This window comes from Diabrotica undecimpunctata, chromosome 8 (genome assembly GCF_040954645.1).
Source record: "Diabrotica undecimpunctata isolate CICGRU chromosome 8, icDiaUnde3, whole genome shotgun sequence".
Taxonomy (NCBI): domain Eukaryota; kingdom Metazoa; phylum Arthropoda; class Insecta; order Coleoptera; family Chrysomelidae; genus Diabrotica; species Diabrotica undecimpunctata.
The window spans coordinates 53,536,827-53,555,463 of NC_092810.1; the positions used below are offsets into that span (position 1 = coordinate 53,536,827).

Genomic DNA, 18,637 nt, shown 5'->3' on the forward strand with positions numbered 1-18,637 from the left:
TATACTCATTGGTGCTTCAAATTGCTTTTCAGTAATCTTGTTAATATTCCTTGCATCCAAACATAACCTGATTTCACCTGATCTTTTTCGTACTACTACTATGGGGTTAATAAAACGTGTGTCTGCCTTCTCAATGATCCCATCTTCTAACATATTATTAATTGTTTTGTTTACTTCTTCTCTGTATTTATATGGTATTGGGTATGATTTTGTTTTAAAATCTTTTTCCTCCTTAACTCTTATACTATGGATATAATTCTGTGCAATTCTATTTTCTTTATTGACAAGTCCCTTGTGTTGCTGCAATATGGAAATGACTATTGATTTATATTCTTCAGGGCAATTTAAAACTTTCATTATATCTTCTTCTTTACAAATAAAATTATTCTTCATTATGTACTCATTATTCCTTGCTTCCAATTTTACGCACTCCGCCTCGTAGGCATCCATCTGCTTAAAATTTCCATTCCTTAAATATTCACTACAATAATTATTCTTTACATTCTTCTGGGACATTTCCCTATCATCAAAATACATTTCTTCTTCATAAACATCATTATTTTCTTTTAATAATATCCTATCAACTCTTATTCCTTCTTCTACCTCATCTTTCTGCATAAATTTAATTATTTGCCCTTCCAAAGTTACCATTTTTTCTTCAAAATCTATCTTTACTTTCTTCTTTTCCAATTCATCATTTCCCATTAATATATCAACACATAAATCCTTGACAATAAATCCTTGCATATTAATTTCTTTATTAAGAATATTAATTTTAAAATTGGCTAGTTTATCAATTTCACCCAACTTCTTATTATTTGCACCAATAATTTTTGGAATCTTTATTATATCTGATAGTTTTAATGTATTAAAAATAAAATTCTCCGAGACTAAAGTACTTTCTGAACCAGTATCTATCATAATCTTAATCATTTTATTTTTGGCCAAAGCATTTATATAAATTAAATTAATAGATTCAATAATTTTATCTTCATCTAAAGAAATAAATTCAGAAGGTTTTTCATAATAGCAATGGCCTAACTTGTAATTCAGAAAGTTTACTGCACAAAATTTTGATTATTAGAATTGTCAGATTGTATCTGACCACTTGGATCTGATGTACTATGTCTTTCCCTACTATGACTTCTACTCACATTTTCTTGCCTTGTACGATTTCGTTCCCTGTCTTCGCAGCTTCTATTCCTTCGAACACAATTTACCTGTCTGTTATAGTTAGGTCGCTCTGTATTTTTTCTATTGTTAAAATCTTGTCTATTATTATTAGTACTGTTATTAAAATGTTGTCTATTATAATTAGTATTATTATTAAAATTTTGTCTATTATAACTAGTATTGTTATTAAAATTCTGTCTATTTTGATTACTGTTATTATTATTGAAATTTTGTAAATTATCACCATACCTAGTGTTATTGTTATATGATTGTCTATATTGTTGATTCTCATTTTTATTATATTGAAAGTTATTGTTTTTTCTGTTGTTATTATTACTTGTCATATTGCCTCTTTGTATTCTTTGAATAAAATTAATAAAACTATCTATTGTTTGAATATTTTGTACAGTTACGGTTTGCACAACATCAGCATCAAAATGTCTAGATACATTTAAGACTGTTTCATCCTCTCTAAGTGGTAGTTCTAAATATTTTGCAACTGTTATCAATTTCAATGCATAATCTACCATATTTGATTTTAAATTTTGATTATACTTTCCAAAATATAGAATTTCTCTAAACTTTGCTTGCTCTAATTCACCCCAATAATAATTTAAAAATTTATTTTCAAATGTTTGAAAGTTATCTAAATCATTTTCAATACTAGCAAACCAAGTTGCTGCATTGTCATTTAATGTCACTCTAATATAATCTTTAATATCATTAATATTATTCACAAATCTTAATTTATGTTTTAAACTATTTATGTATACTCTAGGATGCAAATTTTTTATATTACCAGAGAATTTAATCCCAGTCTCATTTGTTAAATTTAAGTAAGGTCTCCCTATGTCTCTCATTTGTGAAATATCATCTATTCTCTGTTCCACATTTCTTATTTGATTACAATTTATTTGGATATTTTGTTGTATATCGTCTAATTTTTCTTCTGTGTTTCTCCTGTCTTCGTTAATTTTTACTTCTAAGTTACATTTCTGTAACTCTATTTTCTGTTCTATATCTATCTTATTATCTTGAATAATCCTCTTTACTTCTGTCCTCTCATTGTCTATCCTTTTCTTGTAGTCATTCCGTATACTTTTTATTTCATTTGCTACTTTTTTCTCTGCAGCTTCAAGTTTTTTATCCATTTGTTTTACAATTTTATTATTATTATCTTCTATTTTCTTTTCTAATTTTCTATAATTCTCTTCCAATTTCTGTTCCATTTTTTTCATGTCTTCTTTGACTTCTTTTGAATTCTCTTCCAATTTTTTTATGTCTTCTTTGATTTCTTTTGAATTCTCTTCCATTTTTTTCGTATTCTCTTCCATTTTCTGTTCCATTTTTTTCATGTCTTCTTTGATTTCTTTTGAATTCTCTTCCATTGTCTTGTTCATCTGCATCATTAATGACATCAAAGCTGCCATATTGACATTTTCCTCTCTTTCTGGATTCATTTCTGCAGTATCTTGTGGAACTTGAACTAAACTCTCCTCTTGTATAGGTTGTGTTTCTACTTCCACATCTTCTTCATTCTTTTTGCTTCTTGTACCTTTCTTTCCTTGAGACATTTTGAGACTTTACTTGTTCAAATATAATTAAAAGTAAAATCTATAATTTTTCCTTTCTACTGATGATTAATTTAATTATATGAGAGCACTTATCTTCCCAAACTAATTCTTTTAAATAGAGAGCCACCGCGTTGGGTGCCAAATTGTTATGATGTGTTTTTTGTTTGAATGATGAGCAATGAGTATTTTTAATAATATAATATATAGGGTTTTTATCGCGGTTCTCAAAGAATTAGCTTGTAAGTACTTTTTTAAATTATCTTTATTATAACTATTATGAAACACACATATATATCTAACCTAGTCAATGTAAATTTAAAATAAACTATCTTTAAACTGATATTCTTATAAAACTAATTAAATTCTATAGACAATCTAAAATTTAAACAAACTATCTTCAAAATTGAAATTGTTATGACACTAACTAAATTATATTAACAAAATTTTGTACCTTTCTTTCACTGAATGCCTAAATGAACTATTTTCCACTAAGTATATAGATTCTAATCACCACTGAATGTCTTCGTACTTCAGTTATCCTTGTTTTTTTGTGAAATTACTTTTTTCAATTATCAGCTTCTACCAATTTAAGATATATTTTTCTTCACCAGCATCTATACACCACCAACCAAACCAGCAAACAGCATTTATATTTATTCTTCTTTTCAATATACCAATATCCAATTATTATAAGTTGATTTATACTAATCTCCAACCATAATATAATTTAATTTCTTCCAATATACCTTTTTTTTATCTTCAATAATTATTTGTGTATAATTATAAATGTGCATTAAATTATATGCATAATTTTTAATCTTCATTTAACTCACTATATTAAACTATTGGACTATTTGTACTTGATTCACTGACTCTAACTTTCATAATAAACTGCTTGACTTCTGACTAAAAAACTTAAAAACTCCTTGACTTCATACTAAAAACTTCTAAAACTGCCAAAAACTTCTGAACAATTGACTTCACTAAGTAAATGTATCTATCTTCTAACTAACTTTCATGATAAAACTGCTAAAAACTGCCATCTTGAATCCAAATCACGGGTATTTATATCTTTTGGACATTCTAGAACCATCTCGTAAGATATCATGTTCTATTCAGTTCTATTTAATACATGTCTGAATTTTCTGGAACAAACCATTTCGCAAACATGGCCATCTCCGGAGATCCAGAGAATTCCATTCTTTTCTATTAATAATTTTGTTTACATTTAGGCTTTTCAGATCAGAATATATAATTAAATTAGTAACTAACACTCTAATTTAATAAAATACACATTTCAAACAATATATTATTATAATAACCCCACTTATATTCGTATTATCATTCTTAATTTGACACTTCAGAGTATAAATATCTGTCAATCTCCGAGAGTATTTTTGGTTGCCTAAGCACATGGCTCACTTATATATATTTACAATATTAAAATACAACTTTTTTACAATTATTATATGCTAATTAATTAAAAATGCCCTCACATAAATATATTTTTATTAAATTCTCTAGTATATAACTTATTTAAAATAATCAAATACTTTTTTATATCTAATATTATGTAGTGTATAACTTATAAATTATTTTCTATAAACCCCAATCGTCACAATATATATATATATATATATATATATATATATATATATATATATATATATATATATATATATATATATATATATAGTATGTCTTGAAAAATAGTGCGTTCCTTAAAGGTATGAGCTGAGTGTAGTATTTAAAAGAAAAAAGTCTTATAACATTTTTTTATAAAGTCAACCTTTTTCAAAAAAAATATATATTTAATTTAATCCATTTGATTAGTGTCCGCAGAAAAGCAAATACATCCGGCAACGTTGCGCTCCAAAAGGTATGGGCAGAATGCAATAGTTTAAATTATGTTGATACAGAAAAGGTACATTATTTGTAAACTGTTGTAATTACCCGTAGCTCAAGAATAAATAGTATTGTCATGTTTTCGATTCGCGAGTATCACGATATGTTAATTACGTACGGTGAAGCCCACTGTGACAGTAATAGGGCTGTTAGACTTCATGTTGAACGCTATCCAGAACGACATCCTAATGTCCGAAGTTTTGTGAACGTGTCCCAAAGGTTATTAGAGACGGGTTGTGTGATACCTAAAAAAACTAGCGGTATAACACGAAGTAACCGTAGACTAAATGCAGAAGATGTGATTTTGGATATAGTCAGTAATAATCCTAGAGTAAGTACTCGATCTGTGGCTAGAATGGTTGGCATTTCAAAAAACATTGTTCACAAGACATTTACGGAACAACTGTTACATCCTTACCATTACCAACGAGTGCAAGATTTACTCCAAGGCGATTTACCTCGAAGATTAAGATTTTGTATATGGTTTCAAAACAAAATCGCCAGAGAACCCGAATTTCCGTGCAAAGTGTTGTGTGCAGATGAAGCTTGTTTTACGAGAAATGGTGTGTTTAATTTTCACAATTGTCACGTGTGGAGTGATGAAAACCCGTATGCTATACGTAGGACCAATTTTCAAAAACAATTTAGTATAAATTTATGGGCTGGGATTATTGGTAATCGTCTGATTGGACCGTACGAACTTCCCAGAAGACTGAATGGAGAAACCAATTTAAATTTTTTGCAGCATGTTCTACCGATACTTCTTGAAGACGTTCCGTTACAAATACGCTCTGAAATGTGGTTTCTTCATGACGGGGCTCCAGCACATTTTACGAGACATATTAAAGATTTCCTCGACATCACTTTTCCTCGTCGTTGGATCGGTACAAATGAACAGGTTCTGTGGCCACCCAGAATGCAATGTTATGGACTTTTATTTTTGGGGACATCTAAAATCATTGGTATACGACAACCAGGATGAAATTAAAACAGAAGATCAATTGCGACAATGAATTTTTAATGCTGCTGAAATATTCAGACATAATTTACATACTTATAATATTAAGAATAACTGGATTCGTCAAATAAACGCGTGTATCTGTGCAAATGGTGACCATTTCGAACATTTATTGTAATAATAATTTTCCATGTAAGTAAAAACAATATTCAAACTTTAATTATTAAATATTTAATAAAAACGAATACATGCTTTTTCTCTATCATTGTTATCAATACATATTATGCCTAACGATCGATGATTCATAATAGCTGATTTACAGTAATTAACGAAGAATAACAAGGAACGCAACGTTGTCGGCTGTATTTCCTTTTCTGTGAACAATAATCAAATGGATTAAACTTAATAATTTTTTTTTTTTTTTTGAAAACGGTTAACTTCATAAAAAAATGTTATAAGACTTTTTTGTTTTAAATGCTGCAATCTACACATATCGTTAAGGAACGCACTATTTTCCGGGACACCCTGTATATATATATATATATATATATGTCACGTGTGACTATAGTACCAACTAGCTATATAAATAAGTGTGTAATCATAGCCTACTCTAATTACGTTTTTTTATATAAAATGTACAAGTTTTTGTATACTATATTTGTCTTGTATAGATATATTTTGTATATGATAGATATATAACCTTCTGCAATGATTTTTTATTTTCTTTTAAGTTTTTCTCATCTATTTTCTGATGACTACAATCCATTTTAAATATCTTGATTGTTATATTAATTTTAGTTAGTTATACAGTGTGTCCGTAAAGTAAGGAATAAATTCGATATTTTCTACATGAAAAGCCTTTTTAAAAAATCTAAAACACGTCGATTTTTATATTTAATGTTCTACCATTTACAATAAAATTTCATTAAACAAGGTGATACACATTACAGTGATGACGTCATCGGCTCTTTTTTTAAATGTAACACCCTGTATTTTAGGACATTTTTAGATCGATAAAAATGAGCTGCTTACAAGAAAGTATAATACTCGGCTCTAACGGATATAATTTAAAATATATGCGCTTAGAAAATAAATTATTTATTATCAATTGCAAAAAAGTAGCCTACTTCTAGTTTTTGGTAAACTGTAATTATTTTTAGTAACGTTTAATAATAATTTAGTAGTACAATAATTGTATTAATTCGTGAATGTTCTGTATTATTGCTTAGAATTAATTTTAAGTAGAAATGAATTTGAGTGAAAAGAAAAGAATTGAAATACTCATGATGATTATGTATGGAGACAAATCGCGAATTCAGATGGAAGTGTGTAATTTATTTATTTATTTAATGATAAATATCCAGAAATACTCATCACGCAGTCAACAGTAAGTAAAATTGAAAAGAAATTTCGAGAAACTGGTACGTTACAACATTGGATGTTCTACTTGCTTTTGAAGAAGATGCACACACTTCTGTTCGTAAGGTTAGTAGTGATCTCGATGTTTGCAAAACAATGGTACACAAAGTACAGGAATTAAACGAGGATGATCTAGATAAAGGAATACAATTTTGCGAAATAATGATGGATAACAGCCACCGAAACCCTCTCTTGGTTCAAAATATTATTTTTTCTGATGAGGCTGCATTCAAATTAAATGGCGAGGTCAACCGTCAGAATTGTAGATACTGGGCAAAAGAAAACTCCAACTGGATGCGGGAACATCATACACAATACACGCAAAAGTATGGGATGGCATTGTAAGAAATAAAATCATTAGACCTTACTATTTCGAAGGTAATTTAAACCGGCCAGCTTACCTTCAGTTTTTAAGTGGGTATGTCGTACCTACTTTAGTTAATTTATTCCCCAGTACAATTAATCTTGGAGGTTTTCGTAAAAGTTTATGGTTTCAACAGGATGATGCGCCTCCGCATTATGCACCTAAACAAAATTTTTCCGAACAGGTGGATTGGAAGACGTGGACATATTTAATGGCCAGCGAGGTCACCAGACCTCAATCCTTTAGATTATTCTATGTGGGGTCGTTTAAAGAATGTTGTTTATAAAACGAAACCCGCAAATATTGGAGACTTTGAAACAAGAATTCGTAAAGAAATAAACAATATTTCTCAAGAAAGCATAAACAAGGTTCTACAATTTGTACAACGTTTGGGTTGTACAAATTGGGTATAATTTATTTATAATTTATTAATATTATAAATCAATATCAATTAATTTTCTAAGCGCATATCTTTCAAATAATGTCCGTTAGACCCCAAGTATTATACTTTTTTGGAATCAGCTCATTTTTCCAGTATTATACTTTTTTGGAATCAACAAATTTTATTGTAAAATGTAGAACACTAAATTTAAAAATCGACGTGTTTTATATTTTTTTAAAAAGGCTTTTCATGTAAGAAATGTCGAATTTATTCCATACTTTACGGACACACTGTATGTACGACCTATCTACTATCTCTGTTCTGTCTTAAATAAATGGATACGAACCCATAGTGCCACATAATTAATTGTTATTAGGCAAGTATGTAGTAGATAGGTTTTCGAAAAGTTATAGAGATCAAAGTACTTCAAAGTAGAAAATGAGAGAAGTTATCATTTTATTTAACTCAACTTAGTTTAGCAAGATTTAATTCCAGTCCTAAAAGTCAACGAGTAATTATTTCAGCTTTTCTCTTTTGTGGCTACGTCCTACAATTTTGACATGTATTAAAATTTTCTTATTCTATCTTTAATTACTTGTGGCTGATGCAATGCTATACAACTGATGCATGCTATATATTTGTTTAACAACCAGTAAGGTAATACCTCTTTAAGAATAACAAGTTTGTATTTGTTTTGTTTGATTTTTGTTTCCTTTTAATTGAATGTTTTTCTTGTAGATCTTTGTGAGATTATAGAATTCAGAAAATGTATAATTCAAAATATTCCTATATAAAGTATAGGTATTGGATATTGGCTATTATATACAGTGTGTTATTGAAAATGTATAACACTCAATAAATCATTAGGAATTTTAACAAAATTTTGAAAAGTAATGTGTACCGAAAGTAAACACCGATAAAAATTTTAGCTGGGATAGGTTATAGTCCAGTCGTTTCAGTCATTAGAGATTTGACCTATAAAAATCATCGAATAAAAATCGAATGTAAAAATTCGATATCTCTTGATCAGAGTGTCCTATTGACAAATATCAAAATGCGATTTAAAGGGAAAGAGTGTAGCTTTCGTATGCACTTTTTTACTTTGCCGAATATAAAGTCAATTTTTATAAAGATATTAAATAAATAAACGTTGCGTAAGTTTTTAACATTTTTTCACGAGATCAATACAATTTATTTTTTTCATTGATTGGTCGTAGTGGAATTTTCATTGCTAGAGCCTAATCTTTAAAAAATGTAACATGAGAGTTTGATTTTGAGTTTTGGCAACAAATAAGAGGCTTTGAAATATGCCAAAAAAACGCAAAATTCAAACTTTTATATTACAAACAATCGTAGTCACAGGAAATTCTTCCACGAAGACGGTATTGGTGTCTGTAGTATATAGTGACAGTTTGTAAAGTTATGTAGTTTTGAAAAACGTACTTGTGTGATTGAAAAGAAGAGGTTTTATCCGTTTTAGGTCATTTGTAATGTGAAAGTTTAAATTCAGCGTTTTTAGGCATATTTTACAATACTCACATTTGTTCCCAAAACTTAAAACCGAAATTTCATGCTATAAGTTTTAAAGAGTAGGCTCTAATAATGGAAATTATATGGTGACTCGTTAATGAAAGTAGTCAATTTTATTAATCTAATGAAAATTATAACAAATGGCAAAAATCGCCCAACGTTTATATATATAACACCTTTATAAAAACTGCCTTTATTTGCGGCAAAATACAAAAATTGCATATAAAATCTACACTCTTCACCTTTTAAATACATTTTGATTTTTGTCGATAGGGCACTCTGATCAAAATATATCGAATTTTTACCGTCAAGTTGATATAAAGGCTATAGCGGGATAGGATGGTCAAAATTGCGCCATGCTAGATTCAGTTTTGGGTCTGGCCATTCGAAAGGACATAATTAAAACCCACTCAGTTAAATTTTCAAGTCCCTAAGTGACTCTGGGGGTTCGCTATGGAAAAAAACGTATTTAAAAAAATTTTTTTTAGACTCTGTATTGCTGCAAAAATCTGAAAAAATTCATGAAAGCGTATTTTAATAATACAAAACTGCCTGATTTTTTTCAGATTTTTAGCTTGAAAATTGAGCCCAGAGAAAAAATATATGAAATTTTCAGTGATATTTTAGGTTATGTCGGAAATTTTTGGCCAACTTTAAAACAATGTTTTTTTTATGGTTTTTTTCCCGTTCTTTCAAATGGCATAAGTATTATTATCATTTTCAACGTGAAAATGCCTAAAAATCGAAAAAAACTGCTTTTTTTGGCATTTTTCTGAAGTTTTTGACTCATAACCTCAACAATATACACCTGAATTAATGATTATTCATATTTTTATATGTATTCTTACCTTTACAATCGAAATAAGCTTGTAAAACTATTATTTTTTTCCTGTAGTATGCTCCAAAAACCGAAATATCCCGTTTTTTCGGCGTTGTTTTTAAGCTTTTGCTATATAACCTCTAAATTCAATGTCCAAATGAATGACAATTTACATTTTCACATGTATCTTTCCCTCTACACTCAAAATCAGCTATTCAAAGCATTAATTTTATCTTACAACATTCTCAAAAACCGAAAAACCCCGTTTTCTCCATGTTTTTACTACATAACCTCAAAAGACTCTGAAAAATGAATCGTGAATTAGAACGCACTTGTACACTCAAAAGTTGTGGTATTTTAAGCTAGCAAATATATCTATATACGTGATATTATATCACAATGTACATGCATTTATACACAGACGCATATCTATATAGTTCCATGACTTTTGAGATCCTTGTTATATACATTCATAAGCTCATACCACGCTCGTGCATGCCTTACTCTTCCGATTAGATACAAGAGCGTTATACCCATGCTTATATAATTATTCTTTTATTTTATATTTTATATTTACTTAACTGTTTTGGCCTTCATGGTTTAGCCCTACATCGCGCATATCCAGGGAGCCTGGGCCCTGATTCTATTTCATTTCGATGTCGAAATTTAAAAGCCACTACGCCATGACAGTCGCAATCGCTAGCGATTCTCATTCATTTCGATTGTAGTTAAAACTGGGGATATATACTTTATCATTTTGACACTGCTGAAAATTTGGGTTGGCCCTGTTGTTTATTGGCTGCACTACGTTTGTTGAATGTTTGTTTTGTTTACGTTACGTGAACGTCTTTTTTTTCTTGTTTGAGTTGTTAAATCATAAATATTGGCCATTCTCAATTATATTTTGAATTGAAAGAAAAGATGGCAAGAAAAAAAAAGGCGATGTGGGAGATCCTTAAGTTATAACCACTAAGATTTGACTTAGTGGTTATATTCTAATATATTTTTAAATTTACTGCAGCTTAGTAATACTAACCCTAAACATTTTGGGTATCCTAGAGGCATAAACACCTTCTTCCAAATATGGTTCTAATACCCTTATTAAATAATTTGCAGCTTGTTTATTAAGCCGGAATTGCTGCCTAAATTGAGCATCACTTAGTGAAAAAGAATTTTGAGTATCCCGTAACATTCTTCTTATCCTCCGTTATGAACGTCGGATATCTAACCTCTCTAATTCCTCCAAAACTAGCAAATGTCCGTAAAACACAGCCATATTGATACTTTTTGCCTCAGTTTTCCTTGCAAGGATCAAAACACCGCCTACTTAAACTGAACCTAAGTTCACTTCTCCCAGTCCAGTCAGTCATGTCAGATTAATTTCGACTCGAAATGAAATTTCAACCACTTTCTTGTGGTTGAAATTAATTTCGATAAGTCGAAAACTAGTGACGTCGTTTGGTTAGTTCAGCTGAAATCCACAAGGTTCGCAAAGTCGCATTTCGACGTCGCCATATTAATTTCGACATGTTTTGAGTCGAAATCTCAATTAGAATCAGGACCCTGATCGTAACAGAAAACATGGCGTTGATAGTTGCGCCGTACGGTAGTTGATATTACGCGGCGCAACTACCAATTTATAAATGTTACATTGAGTATAAGCCAGAATCTATTGGCTACAATGCAATTTTATGTCACTCGTGCGATTGTGCTAATGGATTAAGACCTGTTGGATCCTGCTCACATGTTGCTACTATTATATAATATTTAAGCAATGCTAGGTACAAATCGGACATTATTAGACCAGCGAAATTTCTTTCATAAATATTTGGTGAAACGGAGATTGATCCGGTAATCGACGAGAATAGTGAGGAAGGTTAATAAAATGTAATTATTCTTTCGTTGAATGTAACTAGATTAAATAGAATATTGTAAACGTAGGTTGTTAATTAGTAAATATATGAATTTTCTTTACCTCTAAAAAAAATATTTTGTTTTCCTGCGTACGATAGCTGTAAAAATTAATTCCGTAATAATTAATAATTAAATTAAATAAAAATTAATGAATGACAATGTAAATTGTCATTCATTTGGACATTGAATTTAGAGGTTACATAGCGAAAGCTTTAAAACAACGCCTAAAAAACGGGGTTTTTCGGTTTTTGGAGCATTCTGTAGGAAAAAAATAATAGTTTTAATAGGTTATTTCGATTGTAAAAGTCAGAATACATATAAAAATATGAATTATCATTAATTTAGATGTATGTTGTTGAGGTTATGAGTCAAAAACTTCAGAAAAATGTCAAAAAGCAGTTTTTTTATTTTTAGGCATTTTCCACGTTGAAAATGATAATAATACCTATGCCATTCGAAAGAACGGGAAAAAACCCATAAAAAAACATTGTTTTAAAATTGGCCAAAAATTTCCGACATAACCTAAAATATCACTGAAAATTTCAAATATTTTTCCTGGGCTCAATTTTCAAGCTATAAATCTGAAAAAATCAGACAGTTTTGTATTATTAAAATACGCTTTCATGATTTTTTTCTGATTTTTTTCGGCAATACAGCGTCTAAAAAAAATCTTTTTTTAAAAAATACGTTTTTTCCATAGCGAACCCCAGAGGGACCTGAAAATTTAACTGAGTGAGTTTTTAATTACGCCCTTTCCAATGGCTAGACCCAAAACTGAATCGAGCATAGTGCAATTTTGACCATCTTATCCCGCTATAGCCTTTTATTTAAAATTGATTTCGCGCGCGTAACTGCCATGTAAAATCACCGGTAGTTTCAGGTTTTGTTTCTGAGAGAATGATTTATTCGATACAAAAAGTGCTAATTAATATTTTTGTTCAAAATTATCTGAGATACATTTCTTGTTTAACATTTTTTTCTACAGCGTAGAGATTCTTAGTAAATCGATGTTTTCCGTGCCCCCTAAAAGGAAGGATTTAGGGGGAAGCTTGGAGATAGGAATGGTAAACTCTTTTGAATCTACGATGGGGTCCCAAAATTTACATTTTCAGGAAAATTCAGCCTGTTTTTATGAATTTTAAAGGTTCATCTCTGGCGACTGAATAAATTCCTTATTTTGCAAGAGTTTATACAAAAAGCTGATGCTGTTTTTTTAGCCCACCAGCGAGGGCGACAAAATTAGAACAGTCGGGTGAGACCTCTCAGGACCAGAAGTAGAAATTTTTATCGCCATCATTTTCTTTGTCTGTATCTCTAAGCAGTATTTGTTTTTCTAATTGCATTTCTCCATAAGTTTCTATCGTGGGTCACCCCAATAACAATCCCGTTTACAGGCCTGTTTCTCCTACTCCTCCCCAGAGCGTGCAAATCATCAATTCTTCGTATTGGGTGATTAACGTCTCGACGTCTCTCAACATATCCGAAACATTTTAAGACATGCCTTTTCATTATAGCATCAAATGGTTCCACATCTAGGTTTCCCCTAATATACTTATTTTTTATTTTGAAAGTGTACTTCCATAATAAGTACTTATAAGGTACTTATTCTTAATTTCCTTTGACTCTTTGACTATCTACTCATTGGTTGTTACTTATTTTTGTCTATTTTCTTTGCAAAATTTATTTATTTCATTATTGACGTTGTTCTTGTACAACTATCATATTCTACATAATTTAATTCATTTAGGAAACCATTAGAACTTACTCCTTGCCATTATACAAAGAGTAGTATTATACAAACCTTTGAGGACTTGAGGTTATGGTTTGTACACACCCATAATATCTAAAAAATGTACTGTTATAGTCGATGTTACCAAAAGAAATGCCCAACTCTAGTGTGAGAGATAATAACACTGGGCAACCAAAAAAATATAATGTTTTGTTTCAGAAGTTTTATTACTTGATACTTATAGCAATTGTTACACTAAACTCAAAAAGTATAATAGATTGTTTTCTATCACGTGTAGTTTTATTGTGACAGTCTAATACAAATAACTCATTTTATAATTATTTACAGCTACAAGGATGATGACTGTAGGCTTTCAGTCGATTTTTAACATATTCTTTGTAGTTGTCCTCTTTATACTTTTCCAAGAAGTTTTTAACCACATTTTTGAAACAGGTCCATACTCTTTTTTGTCATTACTAAGTAGTAGTACTTTGTGTACTAAGTCATTAAGTTTGCTTTCGAAATTTTTATCTTTTGTCAAATCTTATATTTGTGGACCTACAAAGAAGGTCTCTTTGATTTTCGTATCACTTAGTCTAGGAAACTTTTCTTTTAACTGCAGAAAACCTTGACCATTCTTGTACATAGGTATACTTTTTTTGGATCAACCAGAGGCGTATTTTCAACATTTTTCTTACCCAGTTCAAGCGATTTGCACTTAGGCCATGATTTTCTAAAATTGCTTTTGAGATCTCGGTAATGTCAGTCACAAAGGAAGTAGCAAAAGTTTTTTTATTTAGCCTGCACGCCAAGTAACAGCAATTACTCAAGATATCCACATAAGTTCCATCTATATCTATCATATGGGATATTTTCTAAAATCAGTCTCATATTGCCATGTGTCTCTTTGATGTTTGCAAAATGGGCTAAACAGACTGAAGAAAATTGTTTACCGGTATACAATAGAACAGTCCTAAGGCTAACTTTGAAATAGTCTATAACTAACCGCCACTCTTTTGATGTATGCTCAGGACCTAAAGTGTTTTTTACTGCTGAAATATCATTACAATACACTAATTCTCCTTCTTGGACGACAACATACTTAAAATACTCTTGTCCGTTTCTAAAATACCATACTTTAGTACTTTTGCCGAGAAAGTTCCCACTTTTAAGGCGCTACCCCAATAGTCTTAAATTAATTATTAATATATGATTAACTCTATTAAGCTTTTTCTTCTTCTTTTTATATAGACATGACTTTGTCTGTTTTTTAATGTGCCTCCAGTAAGTTGTCGTTCCATCGTTTTCGTGGTCTTCCTACTGATCGTCTTCCTATTGTCTTCCTATTGAAGAACTGTCTCTTGCCGTTTTTACTACTCTATTTGTTGTCATTCGGCTTATATGATCGTTTTATTTTACTCTTCTATTTTTTACCCAGTCTTTGATGTTCTCCACCTTGCATCTGCGTCGTATATCTGTACTTCTAGCTCTGTCCCATAGTGTCTTACCATCAATTGTTCTAAGTGTTTTTATCTCTGTTATTTCTAACATCCTTTTTGTCCTCTCTGTGTCAGATCTTGTTTCTGCCGCGTATGTCATTATTGGTCTGATGACTGTTTTGTAAATTCTGCCTTTCATTTCTTTTCCGATATTTTTATTTCTCCATATTGTTTCATTTAGGCAGCCTGCGGCTCTGTTTGCTTTATTCACTTGATTTTCCACTTCAGTTACGAGCTTTCTGTAGCTAGATAATGTGATGTCTAGATATTTAAACTCCATCACTTGTTATATTATCTGACCTTCCAGCTCCAATTTACATTTTGGTAAATTTACTGTTGTAACCATGCTTTTTGTGTTTTTTGGGGAAATTAACATGTTAAAGTTTCTGGCGGTTATATTAAATTGGTGCAGCATACGTTATAAATCATTTTCACTTTTAGAAAGTAGTATTGTGTCGTCTGCGTAGCAGATTATTTTAAGTTATTTTTCTCCAATTTGGTATCCTTGTTTAATTCTTACTTTTTTTAATATTTCATCCATAATCAGGTTGAACAATAGAGGACTCGGGGAATCTCCCTGTCTTATCTCATTGCCAGCTTCAATACGGTCGGTTAGTTCTTCTCCTACTTTTACTTATTTTTGGTAGATATTTTCGATCGTTCTGATTATTCCTCTATTAAGCTTGAGTCAATAAATTGAGTTCAGTGGCTACCTTAAATGTGGGATTCTGTATATAATTATTTGCTTCTTGATCTGGTTCAGGATTTGTACTGTCATTGATTTCCATGGATGTTGAAGGAGGCAGTATTGGTAGTTCTTGACTATGCGTGACAGGTCAGATTGCTGAAGGTAAGTTGAGAAATGTTAAAGGATGTTTTTACTTACTTGTTATAACTGTTGTATTTTTTAAGTAAAAGTAACAATTTGAAATATGATCCGTTGGTTCCCTTAACACCATTGGAACTGCAAACGGCATGTGGCTAGAACTGTTGGTCCATCCAGTCAACAGTCTACAGCATGTTACACAGCATATCTGTAGGGCCCAGATTTTGTTCTGGTCACCCATGTTACAATCAAAATAAAGCTCACAACAGTTTTTCATCAAAGGAGTGAAATTTCTTCTTTGTGATTTCAAAGTTAACTCATTACACACATAAAAAAATCATATCAGTGATGGTATCAGTGATCTACGAGGCATGTTTAACTATGCATACAATACAATTTAAGAACACTGTGGCTTGAATGAAGCTAACTGTTTGGGAGATCACACAGCACTGACTGAGTATGACTGTGTCTATGGCGTGGTACGCGGGCAGAGAGGCAAGGCTCCTATAACTGCTTCTATCATAACATTGAATGTACATTCATATACATGTATGTAAATACGTAATGTACAAAAATAAAAAATAAAGTAGAATTTTCAAAAGAAAACCTGATATGATGGACTATTTTTGATGCATTTTTGAAATCTACCAATCAGAATACCAAAAAATAGTGAAAATAATACATGGGACACAACATCTGTTTTCAAGTGTAATTATTGTTTTACTGTCGCGGGCAGCAGATGCGGACTAAGACCTAGGCAACTTAGGCACGTGGCCAGGGCCCGTAATTTTTGGGACCCGAAAATTAGGTTTTTAATGTTTATAATTAATTATGCTGAATAGTTGTTTAATAAAGTCGAAAGTGTGGACAAGCGTTCTTGTGATTATGCATCTACATTCGCAAGTGTCGATGTGTGTAAATATAATGAACTTGATTGCAAATAGATCGTTTTGGATTCATAGTTAATATTTTGTGAAATTCCTAAATATAGAAAACAAATGATCAGCCACTTTGACTACGTCGGCATCTAGAACGCCACAAAAGAAGGCAAAAAGAGATTGTTCTGATCTTCAAGCTTTCAAGAAATATGTCGCTGCAAGTTACAAAGTAGATGCGGAAAAAGTTGCACCGTTCGTCAAACAAATATTTAAAAGCTGCATTGTTACTGAATCGTTGATCTAAACAAAGGGAAAAGGAGTGCCAGAATCTTCAGTTGGTTTTGCGAAAAGGCAAAATCTGTAAAGAAAGTGACAAAAGCTAAAAAAGCAGCATCAAAGACAAAGAAAAAGCCGGCCAAGGCGATAAAGTTGAAAAGAAGTCAGCTCCTAAAACTGCGTCATTTTCATCCCCAGTTCCGACTTCCGCAGAGGCCAAAGTAAAAACACCAACCAATGCGAAGAAATTAAATAAAGATGTCCTACGAAAAAAACAAAGGCACCTAATCCAAAGACGGCCAAGGCTACCGCAAATTCACCAAAAGGCTAGAAAAGCAGCTGCTGCTAAGAAAAAGTAATTCAACTAATTAATATCTTTGAATTACTAAAACAAATCTAAGTTTTTATAAAAGTATTACATTACTTAATTAAAGTAATATATAATATAAAATACTTCAAGTTGTTATTGTGATATTGAGTAAAATAAATTTAGTTAGAGATCATTTTCTTCTTTCGTTTTAGTACGTAGTCTTTAAAATGAGTTCATATAAAAATTTAAGTGGATGTGAAAAAATAAAACGTAAAGCAGATCGAGATAAAGTAGCAAAACAAATGAAAAAACGTTGGAAATTTTGTTAACTGGAGATGGAGAACAATTACAACAATCGTCATCGTTTTCACAAATTTCGGCTGTTTAAACTCCAGGAACATCATTTGTGTACGAAACTATTTTGTAAAAGACCAGCAGTAAAAACCAAGCAATTGCGATTGTGAAGATGAAATAAAAAAAACATAAATTTAAAATCATCTCCAAGTATTGATGAAACTAAGAGTTTTGTAAACGGCATTGCATTATGGCCAGATACTCAACAGACGCCATACGAGAGTATTATATAAAAAATCTAATAAAATCAATAAATATATCTTTGGAATCATTTTCAATTCGATGTAACGAAGGGTCAAAAAAATCTCAAGAAAATTAGCTATTGCCTCCTTCTTCTGAACAGTGAATAGCGGGGGAAAAGTTAAATGAGATTCGTTAATTTTATTAAATTTAAAACAATTTTTATGATAGTGATGTTAATGACTCTTCGATAGAGGAATACAAATGTCCTGACAAGATTTAAACCTAGCAGATCTGAAAAATGAAGTATTACAATTTATAAGTAAAGAAAATATTTGTATTGCCACATTACTAAATTTAAATACAATTCTGAGAATTTATTTAACAATTTCAATTTTTTCCTTTTAATCTGATAATTAAATAGGACTACATACTACATGCTTTCAAACCAAACCAATCCAACATTTGAATGTACATCCATATACATGTATATACATATGTTATGTACAAAAATAAAGTAGAATTTTTAAAGGAAACCTTATGTGA

General features: G+C 30.7%; 1 protein-coding gene across 1 annotated transcript in view; it reads left to right on the forward strand.

Moving 5' to 3' along the window:
* LOC140448413 (melatonin receptor type 1A-like) overlaps nucleotides 1-18,637 on the forward strand; it is a 245,660-nt gene that overhangs the window by 37,596 nt on the left and 189,427 nt on the right. The window lies entirely within an intron of this gene.